The following is a 14,463-nucleotide window of genomic DNA, read 5'->3' as shown; positions in this document are numbered from 1 at the left end:
CCTTGCCCAAGTTCACACAGCAGTCAGCTCGGGAGTGGCAATGCGATCCAAAGTCTCTCTGAGTCTCCATACTCCTTTTCTTCCGAATTCCTGATGTGCTTCTTAAAACGTTCCGTAAGCTGATTAAGAATGAGGACAGTTGACGTCGTCAGCCAGAAAGACCTCAAACTTCATCCTACACTGTGAGATTATTTTGCACAGTAAAATCTGCTCTTCTTATAAGCCAAAGTTGATGTAGAGATGGTTGACTTGCTTCTCTGGTTACAGAGGAGGGGCCCAGATTCAAAATGCCTCACTTTCTCCCATAAAACTTTTCATATCCGACCCTTCCTATCCTGGGAAACTGAGGCATGCAGTTTAAAGTAAGCAAAATGCTTGTTTTGTGTATTGATGGGATGCGTTCATGTAGACAGAAATAGGATCATTGGTACCCATGTTAGCATTGGTGTGCTGTCATATGATCTCTTGATTGTGATAGAGATAAAAACATATGACAAGAATTTAATATGGTATCCTCTTGTCAGACTGGAGACCAACCTAGTTAGTTTAAAATACTTTCTCTAAGAAGTACGGTCTATTCTCTCTCAGTCAAGTTGGACTTGGCTAAACTATGGGAAGAAAAAGACCCCAGGGGCTTAAATAACAAAAGTTTATTTCTCTCTCAGGCTATATACATCCATCCCAGCTCTGGGTCATCCTGATTCCAGGACCCAAATGGACAGATCAGCCGTAATCTGGAAGGTCACCAGTTTTCCAGACAAAGGGAAGAAAGCTCCATTTTACAGCACGAGTTGAGTGCCCTGACCTTACAAAGACTTACAATTCCTTAGCTGGAGTGACCCATGACCCTCCCCCTCACCCATCCCAGGGAAGATGGAAAGTGCCAGACGTGAAGTGCTGGGAAACGCTGTTGACCGGCCCCAGGGACCAGCACAGTAACCGTGTAGGGACCCTGCATTCATCACGGGGTGGCTGGGCTGGTGTTTGGATCCACGAACCCTAAGCTGAACCAACAAAGCACATGTTCCAAAGTGAAACAATCCAACAATGCAGATGTTGGCTGGAAAATGGATCGGATGTAAGAGAAAGCATGAGAGATACTCGTATCCTTGTAGCCTACAGTGTATTTTTAAAAAAAAGAATTGAAGGGGCGTCTGGGTGGCTCAGTGGTTAAGCCACTGCCTTCGGCTTGGGTCATGATCCCAGGATCCTGGGATCGAGTCCTGCATCGGGCTCTCTGCTCAGTGGGGAGCCTGCTTCCTCCTCTCTCTCTCTGCCTACTTGTGATCTCTGTCTGTCAAATAAATAAATAAAATCTTTAAAATAAATAAATAAATAAATCAATAAAAGAATTGAAGTTGATTGTAAGTATGATTTCTAAAGTATCAGAACATGTTATTGAATAGCATACGGTGATGTATATATATGGTGATATATATATGGTGATACACACACTTCTATAACTGATTTATTTACTGTGATTTATAGGGAAACTGAGGCAATTATCCAGATAATTTAAAAGCAAAGGCATCCTGGGTCCATTATCTGCACCTATGAGATGAATAGGATTTTTTTTTTTTTGCATTTTATTTTGACTTTTTTAAAGAGCAGTTTCAGGTCAACAACAAAACGGAGAGGGAGGTACAGAGATCCCCTGTATATCCCTGCCCGCACAGATACTCAGCCTCCCCCATTACGAGCATCACCTGCCAAGACTGTGCGTTCTTCACCCCAGGTGAACCTACAGGCATGCATCCCCAACCCCCACCGTCCAGAGCACATGTAATGGGTCACTCTTGGTGTCGTATGTTCTGAGGGTCTGGACAGATGTAATGATGTACCTCTGGCATTATAATATCACAGAGTATCGTCACTGCCCTCAAAATCCTCGGTATCCTGCCTGCTCTCTGCCCGTCCCCTCCGCCCCCGGCAGTCACTGATCGTGCTGTTACCTCCAAAGTTTCTACCTCTTCCACCATATCAGAGTTGGAATCCTACAGCATGGAGCATTTCCAAATCAGCTTCTTTCACTTAGTAATACGCAAGTAAGGAACCTCCGTGTCTTCCCATGGCGTGATAGCTCATTGTTTCTGGCGCTGAGTCATCCATACCCCGTCGTCTAGATGGACCACAGTTTATGGATCGATTCACCCATGTCCTGGTTGCTTCCATATTTTGGCAGCTGTGTATCAAGCTGCTATCAACATTCAGAGGCAAGTTTTTGTGTGGACCTAAGTTTTCACCTCCTTTGGGTGGCTACCAAAGAGCACGATGGCTGGGTCGTATGGTAAGAGTATGCTTCGTTGTGTGAGAAGGTGCCAAACTGGGTTCCAAATGGGCTCCAAATGAGAATGTCTGATGCTCCACATCTTCTCCAGCATTGGGTGTTGGCAGTGTTCCGGATTTTGGCCATTCTGCTAGGCGTGCAGTGGTATCTTGTTGTCATTTGCATTTCCTTGGTGACATATGATTCGGAGCCACGAACAATTTTTAGAGTCATAAAAACTCAGACAGTTTCATCAAATGCCTCAAAGTCAGTCTGCGGTGGCAGACACAGCATAGAAGTGATGTCTTGATGTGGCTTGGGGAAGGTGCATGGAGTCTAGAACCTGAGTAAATCGGTAGCTTATGAAACAATACCCTATTCTTGGGACTAGGTCTCCTACAAAAGTAAGATGTCTGGGCAAAACATTCTGATGCCATCAAAGGCCAATTTCCAATTTTAAGGCTTCTGCATGTTAAAGTAAAATGAAAAAATATCATAAGATAACAAAAATGGCAGTAAATATTGTCATTTTAAACATGCAGGTGTCCCTGGGTGGCTGTCGGTTGGACGACTGACTCATGATCTCAATGCCCTGGGAATGAGCCCCACGTCGGGCTCTGTGCTCAGTGGGGAGTCTGCTTGAGGACTCTCCTCTCCCTCTCCTTCTGGCCCTCCCCAAGCTTGCTGTCTTGCTCATGCACTCTCACACTCTCTGTCTCTAAAATAAATAAATAAATAGTAAGAAAAAATTTTTCTTAATTTATGCACAATGTGCATATCTGTGATACATTTTTTTAAAGATTTTATTTATTTGACAGACAGAGATCACAAGCAGGCAGAGAGGCAGGCAGAGAGAGAGGAAGGGAAGCAGGCTCCCTGCTGAGCAGAGAACCTGATTCGGAGCTCAATCCCAGGACCCTGGGATCATGACCTGAGCCAAAGGCAGAGGCTTTAACCCACTGAGCCACCCAGGCATGGCACTGTGATACATTTTTAAATGTATAGGATTCCTGAAGCTGAGATGCCCTTCAACAGAGGAATGGATAAAGAAGATGTGGTCCACATACACAATGGAATATTACGCAGCCATCAGAAAGGATGAATGCCCAACTTTTGCATCGGCGTGGAAGGAACTGGAGGGGATTCTGCTAAGTGAAATAAGACAAATAGAGAAAGAATTATCACATGATCTCACTCATATGTGGAACATAAGGAATAGCACGGAGGACCACAGAGGAAGGGAGGGAAAACCGAACGGGAAGAAATCAGAGAGGGAGACAAACCGTGAGAGGCTCTGGACTGTGCGGAGCAAACTGAGGGTTACAGAGGCGGCAGGGCAGGAGGGATGGGGTGACTGGGGCATGGGCACTACGGAGGGTATCTGTGGTGATGAGCATGGGGTGTTCCATGCCACCAATGAATCACCGAACCCTACATCAAAAACTAATGATGTGCTATATTCTGACTAACTAAACATAATGAAAACAAAAACAAACAAAAAGTTACAGAATATCTACATGTTTTTAACCCCTAGGGCACCCCAGACAGTGCAGTCAACATGGGACGCATTAGAATTGTGGACCCTCCAGGTCCGCTGGCTGCTCCTGTGGCTTCGTGTCCAGTGTCACCCAGAGCCAGCAAACACCTGGGCTTGACGCCTGTCGTGAACACGCGGACCTTCTCACACACCCAGCCCAAGGAAGACCTAGACTGTGACCCCCTACTCAGGGCTCAGTAGTGACACTAGGAGGGAACTGGATTCACTTTCAGATCTGAAAGCCCGATGTCCTTCCTGTCCTGGAAAGACACTTCCCGTTCGGCCCTCCTTCCGCCCAGGTTCTGCTGAGCGGCTGAAATCAGCTCTGCAGGGAAACCAGAGGGGCCAGGTGGGAGCCTTTCTCTGAGGCTTCCGAGGCTGTCACACAAGCTCTCTGTCATCAGGAAAGGAAGCAGAGACGATTCAGGGGACACGCAGGCTTTCGAAAGCACATGGATGAGGCTGCCTTCCTGACCCTGACGGCAGCTAGGGAAGAGCGGAGGGGTAGGCTGGGAGGTGGGGGTGTCTGTGAGCTGGCCTCAGGGCCCTTTCACTGCCCCGGGAGCTATTTATAGCACGTCCCTCCCAAACCCCCAAGCTCTCAACCTTCCTTTGTCACCTAGAGGGCCCTTTGCCTTGTGGTTGTTACTCTAGCATAACTTACCCATCTCGACCCACACAGAGTCATCCTTAACTTCTTAAAGCAAAGAACTGCTTATGCACTTAAAAAACCCCTGCCTGGGTGTGTGGGTGTGTTCTGAGAGAATTTACCATAAGGCACAAGGCACAAGGGTTCAAATCACAACAGGAACTTATTGCTGCTGAATTTCTAGAGAATTAGCTAAGGACTATGGCTAAGCACTATTTCTGGAGTTCCAAAGAGATAATGTCACTAAGGACCCACCTCATAGAATGGCTTCGAGAATCAAGCGAGAACACCTGTGGGGAAACCATACGGGGATGAGAAGCCGCTACTGCCCATCCAGCAACCTCCAGAGTCAGACTAAAGACAGCCGTAGCCGTTCAGCCACAGGCGGTCCCTGGATTTAACTGAAGCCTGGTTGGAACCCACCACTCCACACCGAAGTAGACAGACGAACCCCGCAGAAAACCCCTTCCAGGCTAAGGTGCCCTCAGGGGCAAGACCCTCGATTCACCCGCCTCCCAGCGGCCAGCGCTGTTTCTGGCTCACGGGGGACAAGGGGCGTCCGGTGAATTAACAAGCATTGAAGGCATCTGAGAGACAAGCCCCCGCTCTCCCTCAGCGCTCAGAGGAGCGTGAGCCCATGAGGAAGGACTTTTGGAAGCAAGTCTGCAGTTCCTGGCGTTAACATGAGTCAGAACAGAATCGGAGCACACCAACGGCAGCCCCGGGGAAGGGATAGGAGGTGAGTGAGAGGCTGAGCCACTGTGTGCACACATGACCTTGATGTGGAGGTCCCTTAAATGCTGCCTCCCAGGGGCCTCCCTGCCTTAGCTGAGCTGAGCGCCCACCCTGGGCTGCTGTGTACATGACCAGCTTTTAACCCTGAGGCTTCTTAGAGGAGTGACGCCAACTCAAGCCTAGTGGGCCACCTCCCACTTCCCCGGATGGCTGAGCTGCGGAATATTAGCGCTACTGAATACTGATCAGTGCACAAGTTTACTTACTTCAGATAAGTGAGCAGATCAGTGATGTGTGTCCCCTGGGCCAGCATTGCCTCACTTTTAAAATGAAGTGTTTCCTGTTTTTAAAAAATATATTTTCAGGGGTGCCTGGGTGGCTCAGTCGTTAAGCGTCTTCTCTTGGCTGAAGTCATGATTCCGAGGTCCTGGGATCGAGCCCCGCATCAGGATCCCTGCTCAATGGGGAGCCTGCTTCTCTCTCTCCCACTCCCCCTGCCTCTGGTCCCTTTCTCACTGTGTCTCTCTGTGTTAAATAAATAAATAAAATCTTTTTTTAAAAAGTGTATTTTCAGATTGGCAGAATGTTTATCAAATCTGGGCGATGGGAATGTGGGGACGCAGTCCGCTATTCTCTTTTATTTGAGGTATGTGCAAAATTTCACACAAGGCCTTCAAAAACTAACCTAAGCTTTCTCTAAGCAGCCTCTGTTGCTTTAACCTGTTTTCCGAGATGTCAAACAGCACAGATGACCTCTGACCCAGATTATCCCAAGGCAGCTCCAAATCGTCAAATTTACAAGACGCACAATAGTACAGAATTTTCTCTGACCACCTTCCCCGCCCTCCACCCCCCACCCCTGTCATCAGGAAAGGAAGCAGATTTCTTCCTCTCTGATTTCTTCCCTATCATGAACAATACAATAGGTAAGTAAAAATGAAATTGTATGTGAGATTCTCAGACCCTCGGGGAGAGGAACTTCACACGTGAGAGCAGCACTGAGCGCTGGTAATTGGAGAGAAGGACATCTCCCAGGAAAAACCCACTTCCCTACACGAGGGACTGAAACTTTCGCCTTGTCAAGGTGACCCTTGCCTAAGCCAGAGACTTCGGGGCCACCGGTACAGGAATCCACAGTAAGGAGAGAAGGCCAAGTTCAGTCCTTAATTCACACGCGCGCTCAATGTGATGTTCTTTATTTTTCTACCACATCATCTGATTTATTTTGAGTCCCCTTTATGCTAGAAGAGCATAAAGTCCATCATGGTCTATTGGGGGAGTTTCCTTTTCCCTGAGGCCCTGGGGGAGTGGGAGAGAGGGGTGAACGGGTTCCCTGGGAAGGAGCGTCGTCTCTGGGCCGACATCTGCTGAGACGTTCCGGTTCCCGTCAGAGCAGTCACTGGGCCGCCCCTCAGCCCCACAGAACGGCCTCTGGGTGCAGCTCTGTCAGCTACGGCTAAGCTTCCCTGGGAGGCAGGGGCCATTCGGGGACCCCAGCACCGGCGAGGCTGTGTTAAGACCCCAGGAACCTCAACATAGCACACAGGCGGCCACTTTTCTGGGGCCTGGCCTTTTGCCCTCAGCTGCTACTCAGGGCAGGGAGGGGCAAAGTCTCTTTGTTCTTGAGTTTTCCCAAAGAACTGGAGGTTCTCCCACACCCCCGGCGAGTGACGGGGCAGCCCAGTGCATCCATCTTCCTCCTACCCTCCCCCACAAATTCCAGGAATCAGGAGGTAAGATGCCTCCCCCTAACTTACCAGGTATTAATTAGCCCAAATCTATTGTTTATGCCTTAAGTCCCCTCAAGGCTAGGCTTTTGGAACTCAAAGCTTTTTTTTTTTTTTTCCTCCTGTTTTTGCAGTAACTCTCCTTGGCAAGGAACACCTTAAACTTGGCTTGAAACAGAGAACCGCCAAGGCGTGGTGGGGGAGCAGGCAGCAGCAGGGAAATGAAGACTGCCATTAATATTTTCAAACGTCATTTTGCCTCAGGGGTTCTCTGCCTTCGTGCAGCTCAAAATTCCAGGGGCCTCGGCTTCATCCCTCCACTAGTCCTAGGGGGAGTCCTAAGGTGGGTCTCACGGTTGTTCCTTCTCCCGCTAACTGCCAGCTCAGGCCATTACAAAGGGTGCCCGAGCCGCTTCCTTCTGCAGCCGGAACCCGCAAGCACCCCGGCTGCCCCGCCTGTGAAGGCCTCCCTGCGTTCTGGATGTCCCCAGGGATTTTAGAGAAACGGTGCTTTTAGCTTGTCCTCACTGGTTAATTTCACTGGCCTCGAGTCCATGGGGCTGGTGCAGTGGGTGATCGAAGTGACAGACCTGGCCCCTGTCCCCCAAAGCCGTTCCACTTCTGATGTTCCGAGCATGCGGCTCCCACAGTTTCCAGCCACCATTGGGCTGAACCTTGTCCAGTGGGCCCCTGGGTTCTGCAGGCAGAGAAGCCCCTGGTGGGTCAGCCCCCCGACCCCGGCCCCCTGGACGTGCTCAGGTTCGAATCCTAGGGCAGGGATGGCCAAAGTTTTTAAGCTGAGACCCCAATTCTGCCCCACTCAGGTTGATACTGTAAGGACCTGTTTAGCCAGAGCGACTCCATCTTGGTTAAAAAGCCATTTGTTGTTTGTGCAGTAAAACTTAAACTGACCCTGCCACCCCCCCATGAACTTACTTAGAAGCAAGTCTGGGAACCAGTAAAATACGGTCGGCCAGTTCCTGATAACAGAGCCCAGAATGTAAGGACAAGTCAGGCCAGGTGGAGACCTCCAATCAGTAAAAGTACACATACTGTCTCCCTAACCACCAAAGAATGTAAACTCCACATTTTGGGCTCCAACCTTGAGCGCCAGTTCTGACCAGAGTAATAGGTTAGTTCAAACAGCTACTATAGGGTAAACTGTAATTCAACTGGCCACCTGGGTGGGACCTAACATGACTGCGCAACTTTCTCTGTGTGTTACAGTCACATCGGCCACCTGTGTGTGGCCAGGCTTTTGCTCTCTAAAAGGTAGTCTGTAAGATGCGGAGGGTTCGCCCTCTTCGGAGGCAGCCCTGATGAGTCAGTCAGTCAATTTTGAGCCTATAAGCTGGGGGTGGTCGCTCTCTTTGGAGACGGCCCTGGCCGGTCAGTCTGAGTTCTAGTGCTTGGCATAGAATGAAGCCTGGCATAACTTTAGCTTTGCTTCAGTCTCGTTCCCCTGGCCGATCAGTCTAACTTCTAATACTTATCATAAAATAAAGCTTTAAATAATTTCACTTTGTCTCAGTCTCGTTTCGTTTAATAACGGACCTAACAGATCTCCGTGTCTGATCACACCGCATAGATACGGACAGCTGGCACTCCCCAACGGCCAGGACTCAGGAATGCGGTCCCTGTGGGCGGACACCGTCTGCTATTAGCACCTCTGCTCCAAACTCGGAGACTTGGAGGAACAGGTGTGCGAGGACATCCACACCCCAGACGCTAGATCCCTTGTTCCCCTAGTGGGCAGTGCAGGCCTCCTGCACATAGCCCTCCCATTCTCGTCCCAGAGAAATCCCTTAGGAAACATTTTGAAATCTTTATTCTGAAAATACAGAGCCCGGTATGTGGGGACAACGCAATTCTCCTTGTCCCCCAGCGATGGCCGGGGGCTAATCCCCAGAACCTTCTGTGAAAATGGCAAAAGGCCTGTGGTAGGTGTGATTCAAGTAAGTGCCTTGCACTGGGGAGATGATCCTGGATTACCCTGTCGTCCAGGGGCCACTATGAAAGGACGCGGGACACACCAGAGGCCGGAGGAGGCAATGCGGGGCTGGGAGCCGAGATCAGTGAGATGGGGCCACGAGCTTAGGAACGCTAACAGCCTCCGGAAGTCCAAAGGGAAAGGAATGGATTCCCCTTGGAGATTCCAAAGGGAATGAGTCCCGCGGACACCTTGATTTTAAGACTCACTTCCAGACTTTCGGCTTCCAGAACTTTCACACTTCCCAGACTCTAAGTTCGTGGTAACTTCTTACAGCGGCCGTGGGGAACAAAAACATGCTTCTCACCTGGGATTAATACAGATTCAGAGCCTGTCACAAGGCAGGAGAATCAGTGGACTTGCGGTGGGGACTTGTGCCTCGTTTTACCGCATAGTGCTGGGGCTGTCGGAGAGAAGCTGGCAGCCGTGTTTCTCATCGGGGAGATACAGGGCACCAGCTCGCCTATTACTGGTTGTGCACGGAAAGGTAAGCTTCCCACCGCGTGGTGGACAGCGCTCTAAACATAGACTCTGCAGACAGCCTTGAACCCTGGTTCCCTGGGCCAGCCAAAGGATTCAGGGCAAGTAATGTCATCTTTATAATATGGGGGCGCTCGTGAGCTAAAAAGAGAGTGAAAATTCGGTGGGGTAGCATAAGATAAAGGATTTAACATCCCATTAAGACCTTTGCACGCAGGAGATAAAATGATAAAATTAAAGATAAAAAAAAAGTCTTAAAGATACAAATACGGCTTAGCCTTTGTAAAAGATTCTAGTCACTGGCGTTTCCTGGCTGTTTGGATTTCAGAAGAATGGAAGTTTACTGAACTTGGCCTCGGGTTTTCTTTTAAAGAGCTCAGACCTCATGGAAAGCTTTGGACTCCAAGTGGGAGGCCCTTTCCAGCCCCGCCATTCTGGAATTCTGAATGTCAGTCTGAGCGATGCAAAGATAGTACCATTAATTTCTCTCGTGGCAGACAGATAGGGACCAAAAGCCCAGGGAGGAAGCTGGAGTTGCTCAGGTATGAAGGGTGATGTGGGCCAACGTGGGCTTCTGCGTGAGAGTGTTTTATTAGCGCATTCTTTATTCGTGTGTTCATTACACATTTAATCATGGAGCGAACACCGTACAGGCCAGGAGCCGTGCTCGGCCCTGGGAAGGAAGGACTAAGAGTGCTTAGGGACGGGAAGAATTATAAAAATGGATGAGGCCACGGTTCCTGACTTCAGTGACTTCATAGTCAAGAGCAGGAGACAAAAACGTAACCTACAGCAGCCCCAAAATGTCCCTAAGAGCACTCTCCTGAGGTCTCCAGTGAGGCCACAGTACATTTATACCTGCTCTCATGGATTTGCAAGGATGCACCTCTTCACAAGACACTCAACCCCTTGCCAAGTCCCCCAAGAGCTCCAAGGGTCTCCAGGGGTTACTCCTGTGCCCTGGACAGCATTCTGGGCCTGCTAGGGGCTGCCACTCCCCACCGCGACTCCACGGGACGCACGCCACGCCTGTGGTCACTAAAGCCGGAGGTGGAGCCCCTCCATACTTCATGGACGTGGCTACCTTTGGAACCGACTTGCACCCCAGGACTTGTGTGGCCATCTAAACGTTTCCCCCATTTTCTGGAAGTTTCCATGGCTTCCATTTTCCTTACCTGCTTTGTCTACCCTTCCGGCGCCTCCAAGGCCCTCCTCCCCATTCCAGCTGGGGAGCCCGGCTACTTCTCCCGTCTCCAAAGGAGTCCCCGCGCATGGAGAACACCGTGCCTTCCCTGCCTCCTCCCTTCCCGTCTTCCTCCCTTTCCTTCTGTGGATTCAGGTGTCGGGTTGTGTGATCAGGAAAGGACAGAGTGGGTTTCAGAGGGAGAACGCTTGCAGAGAAATGTCCTTCCGCTGGACATTGCCTTCCACTCAACACCCCTCTCCCTTGTCCCTCTCTTAAGCCATCGGGCAAACCGCACCCATCCCCCACCCCCACAGGGCCGTGGCACTCCAGCTTGGGTGTGCTGGAGGCTTCATTCCCACTACAGGCATCTATCACAGTATTTTCCTGATAAAGATTCATGGAATCAAGAGAAGGCGCTGAGTCTGACATGGGAAATCCTTGGATATGGGAAAAATCTAGTCCCTAACGGGTTTCCTTTCATTTCCTAAAGCACCAGCATATACTCTTTGCGTTTCCAGGATCAGTTTTGGAAATACAGGAGGAAAGACAGAAGGAGGATGTCAGCCTCCCAAGCCAGCAGCGTGGTACGCCGAGTTGCCGCTGTGTGTGTCCTTGAGGACGGGGACAGGGCTGCGCAGGTGCACCTGCACCCCATAACGACAATTCGGACACAGCGGGAACCCCCAATAGACCCAAAGCAGGGAGCTCTTTCATCTTTAGGATTCTGAGTGTTTCAAAGTATTCGTCATGCACCAGATGTCACTAAAGGAGGCTTTTTTGGAAACAATCTGACTTAAAATAATGAGGCTTCGATTGTTGCTAAGAGCTCAGGGGATAAAAACAGGCGAGGTGGATTTGCCCTGAAGCTAAAGAAGCACAAGCTTCAGGGCCTGTCGCTCGCACAGGTTTTTTGTTTTTTGGGTTTTTTCTTTTCGGGGCGCTGTCCCTAATTTTGTATTTGTAATTTTATGTTTATTCCCTTTAAAGAAGACTCCAGAATTATTAAGTTTCGGATTTCATGAAACCAACCACCCCAGGCCGTCACCTGGACCATGGACAGGTGCACACACATACTCTCACTGGACCAGCCCTTGCAAAATCAGGACACGTTAAAGCTGTGGGGCTCACGTCCCGCTGCCCCCTCCCCTTTCAGTGCCCGTGGCCTTGTGTCTTAGAATTCTCAGCTCCCACAGAACAGAAGCCACCTCCCAACTGGGGGCGCTCAGCTGCCTTTCCCATCACCCAATCTAGCTGTCTGCAAGCTGTCCCCTTGGGTCAAATCTGGCCCACCTCCTGTTCTGTTAGAAAAAAACTTCTAGTGGAAACCAGCAACACTCCTTCGGTTCTCGTGTCAGTTATGGCTGCTTCCGTGGGGCAGAACGGAGTAGTTGCCACCGAGACCAAGCCGGCCCTGAGCCTACAATATTTACCTCTGGCTCTTACACTTGATCTCATCTCCAATAACTTCGTAAGCGAGATCACTAACTATTCCATCCGCTGAAAATCTGCTTAAGAAATAAAGCAGCTTGGGGCGCCTGGGTGGCTCAGGGGGTTAAGCCTCTGCCTTCAGCTCAGGTCATGATCCCAGAGTCCTGGGATCGAGCCCCACATCGGGCTCTCTACTCAGTGGGGAGCCTGCATCCCCCTCTCTCTCTGCCTGCCTCTCTGCTTACTTGTGATCTCTCTCTCTGTGTCAAATAAAGAAACAAAATCTTTTTAAAAAAAATAAATAAACAAAGAAACTCTGCTCTTGTTCCCCGTGAACTTTAAAATGAGACGCTGCTCTTCATGGGGCCACGCAAGGCTTTACGTGGTCAACCTGTGAACCTGATTCCCTGATCAGAATCCCTGTCTTGACCTTGTCCCTGTGACCTTCCCATTCTGGAGGCACCCCGGGTGTCCAGACCCTGGGTCTTTGAACGTACTGCTTAGTCTTTCTGGAAGCCTTTCCCTTCCTTTCTTGCAATTCGCACCTCAACCCAAACATGGTCTCCCCACAGGGGCCTTCCTTATCAAATACTGACCCCCGGCTTTGGTCACTGCTGGCTACATGCCTTGGTTTCTTTCTTTTATAGCTCTTGCTCGTTGACTGGTTTGCCATCAATTTTCCCAGGAGAATGTGATCTTCCCTGGACCAGACCCTTGTCTGCCTTATTCGGTGTTAGAAAGGACCCAGAACAGAGAACAGGGACCCAGGAAATACTTGTTAAACAAGTGAATGAACAGAACAGCTCTGCCTTAATGGGGGGATCCCGAAAGCTGAAAAGAATCTCCTTTAAGAGAGGAATTTCAGGCTTGTACACACAGCTGCGTGGGCACATGGTAGACGGACCTACCAGAGGGTCAGCTTGGGGAGGCAGGTTTCAGATACAATCTCTGACCGGGAAACCACCCAAAGCTGAGATGGATCGGAGGCGGCCACACCTTTCAGACTTTCACCGAGGGATCCTCGCTCACACTAGGGTTCAGTCCCGGTCAGTGAATCTGTTTATCCCCACCAAGTACTGCGACGAACAGCATCTGATCCTGAGTCAGTAAGCAGAGGCCTGGCCTGCATGTCAAAACCATCTCCAAACCTGAGGCAGGGCCCTGAAGTTCACCACTGATTTTTTTTTTAAAAATCTCTCCCTGGGGGCATCTGGTGGTGCCACGGTTAAGCGTCCCCTGGGCTCTGTCATGATCCCAAAGTCTCAGGATCGAGCCCTTTATCACGCTCCTGCTCAGCAAGGAGTCTGCTTCTCCCTCTGCCCCTCCCCTCCCCTCCCAACACCTGGCAGCGCATGCGCATGCTCTCCCGCAAATAAATAAAATCTTAAAAAAAAAAAAAAAATATATATATATATATATATATATATATATATATATCTTTCCTTGAAGATGTTTCCACCCACACCGGCCTCACTGCAGTTACCTGGACAAGTTCTGCACGCTCCCGTACCCTCCACTCTGCCCTGGGGAAACCCCCCAGCTCCCCACAGGCTCCAGCGGCCCATGGCCCCCCATCCTCGAAGCCACACTTAAACTCCCCCCATCCGGCCCAGAGAGCCCCAGAGTCAGCATACACCTCATCTTGCCCGACACCCCGCTAAGAGACCACTCCCAAACGAGTCCACTTCAAACATTCCATGACTCTGTGGATCAGGAATTGGGGCAGGGCTCACCACGGCGGTTCTTCTGCCCACCTCGCGGGCGTGGAAGTCATTCGGGGGGTTCTCCTGCCGAACGAGTGAGTGGTTTGCCACAGCCCCCTCCACGTTTCCACGTCTGCGGGGATGGTGGGAGGCTGGGCTCAGCGGGGGCTGGCGTCCCCACACCTGCACGGGGCGTCCTGCACGTGGGGTCCTGCACCGGGTGTACAGCACGTGGCGTCCTGCACGTGGGACCCTGCACGTGGGGCCCTGCACGTGAGGTCCTGCACGGGGCGTCCTGCACGTCTTCTTTTGCAGACACTCACATGCTGCCAAAGACTGTTCCGGGGGCAAGAGGAGGAAGTTTCTTGGGCTGCAGTTTCTTCTCTGAAAATAAAAGCGTGGCGTGGCGGCGGTGGTCTCTGAGATTGCCTCCGGCTCCGAGAGTCCCACACTTCAACGCTGTCACCAACGGTGCACACTGGACGGCTCGTCGCTCCTTCTCTAGGACCGCAGGAGGCTTCGGGAACAGCAGACAATATTTTGAGAGTAGAATATTTTGAGAGTTATTCGTCCAAAGGGCTGGGAGTTAGGAACCAGGCTGGTAGGACAAGACTGTGACCGCCTCCGGACTTCGCTGGGCCAGCAAACACCAGCAAACACTAGGAAACCGCTTCTCCAAGGGCTGAAGAGGGTTTCTTCAGGATTTCATCTCCTCCTTGCGTAGGCTTCCCTCCAGACCCTGCTGGACGGTGGGGACGTAGG

Source organism: Mustela erminea, chromosome 12 (assembly GCF_009829155.1).
Source record: "Mustela erminea isolate mMusErm1 chromosome 12, mMusErm1.Pri, whole genome shotgun sequence".
NCBI lineage: Eukaryota > Metazoa > Chordata > Mammalia > Carnivora > Mustelidae > Mustela > Mustela erminea.
This window is presented reverse-complemented; position numbering follows the sequence as displayed.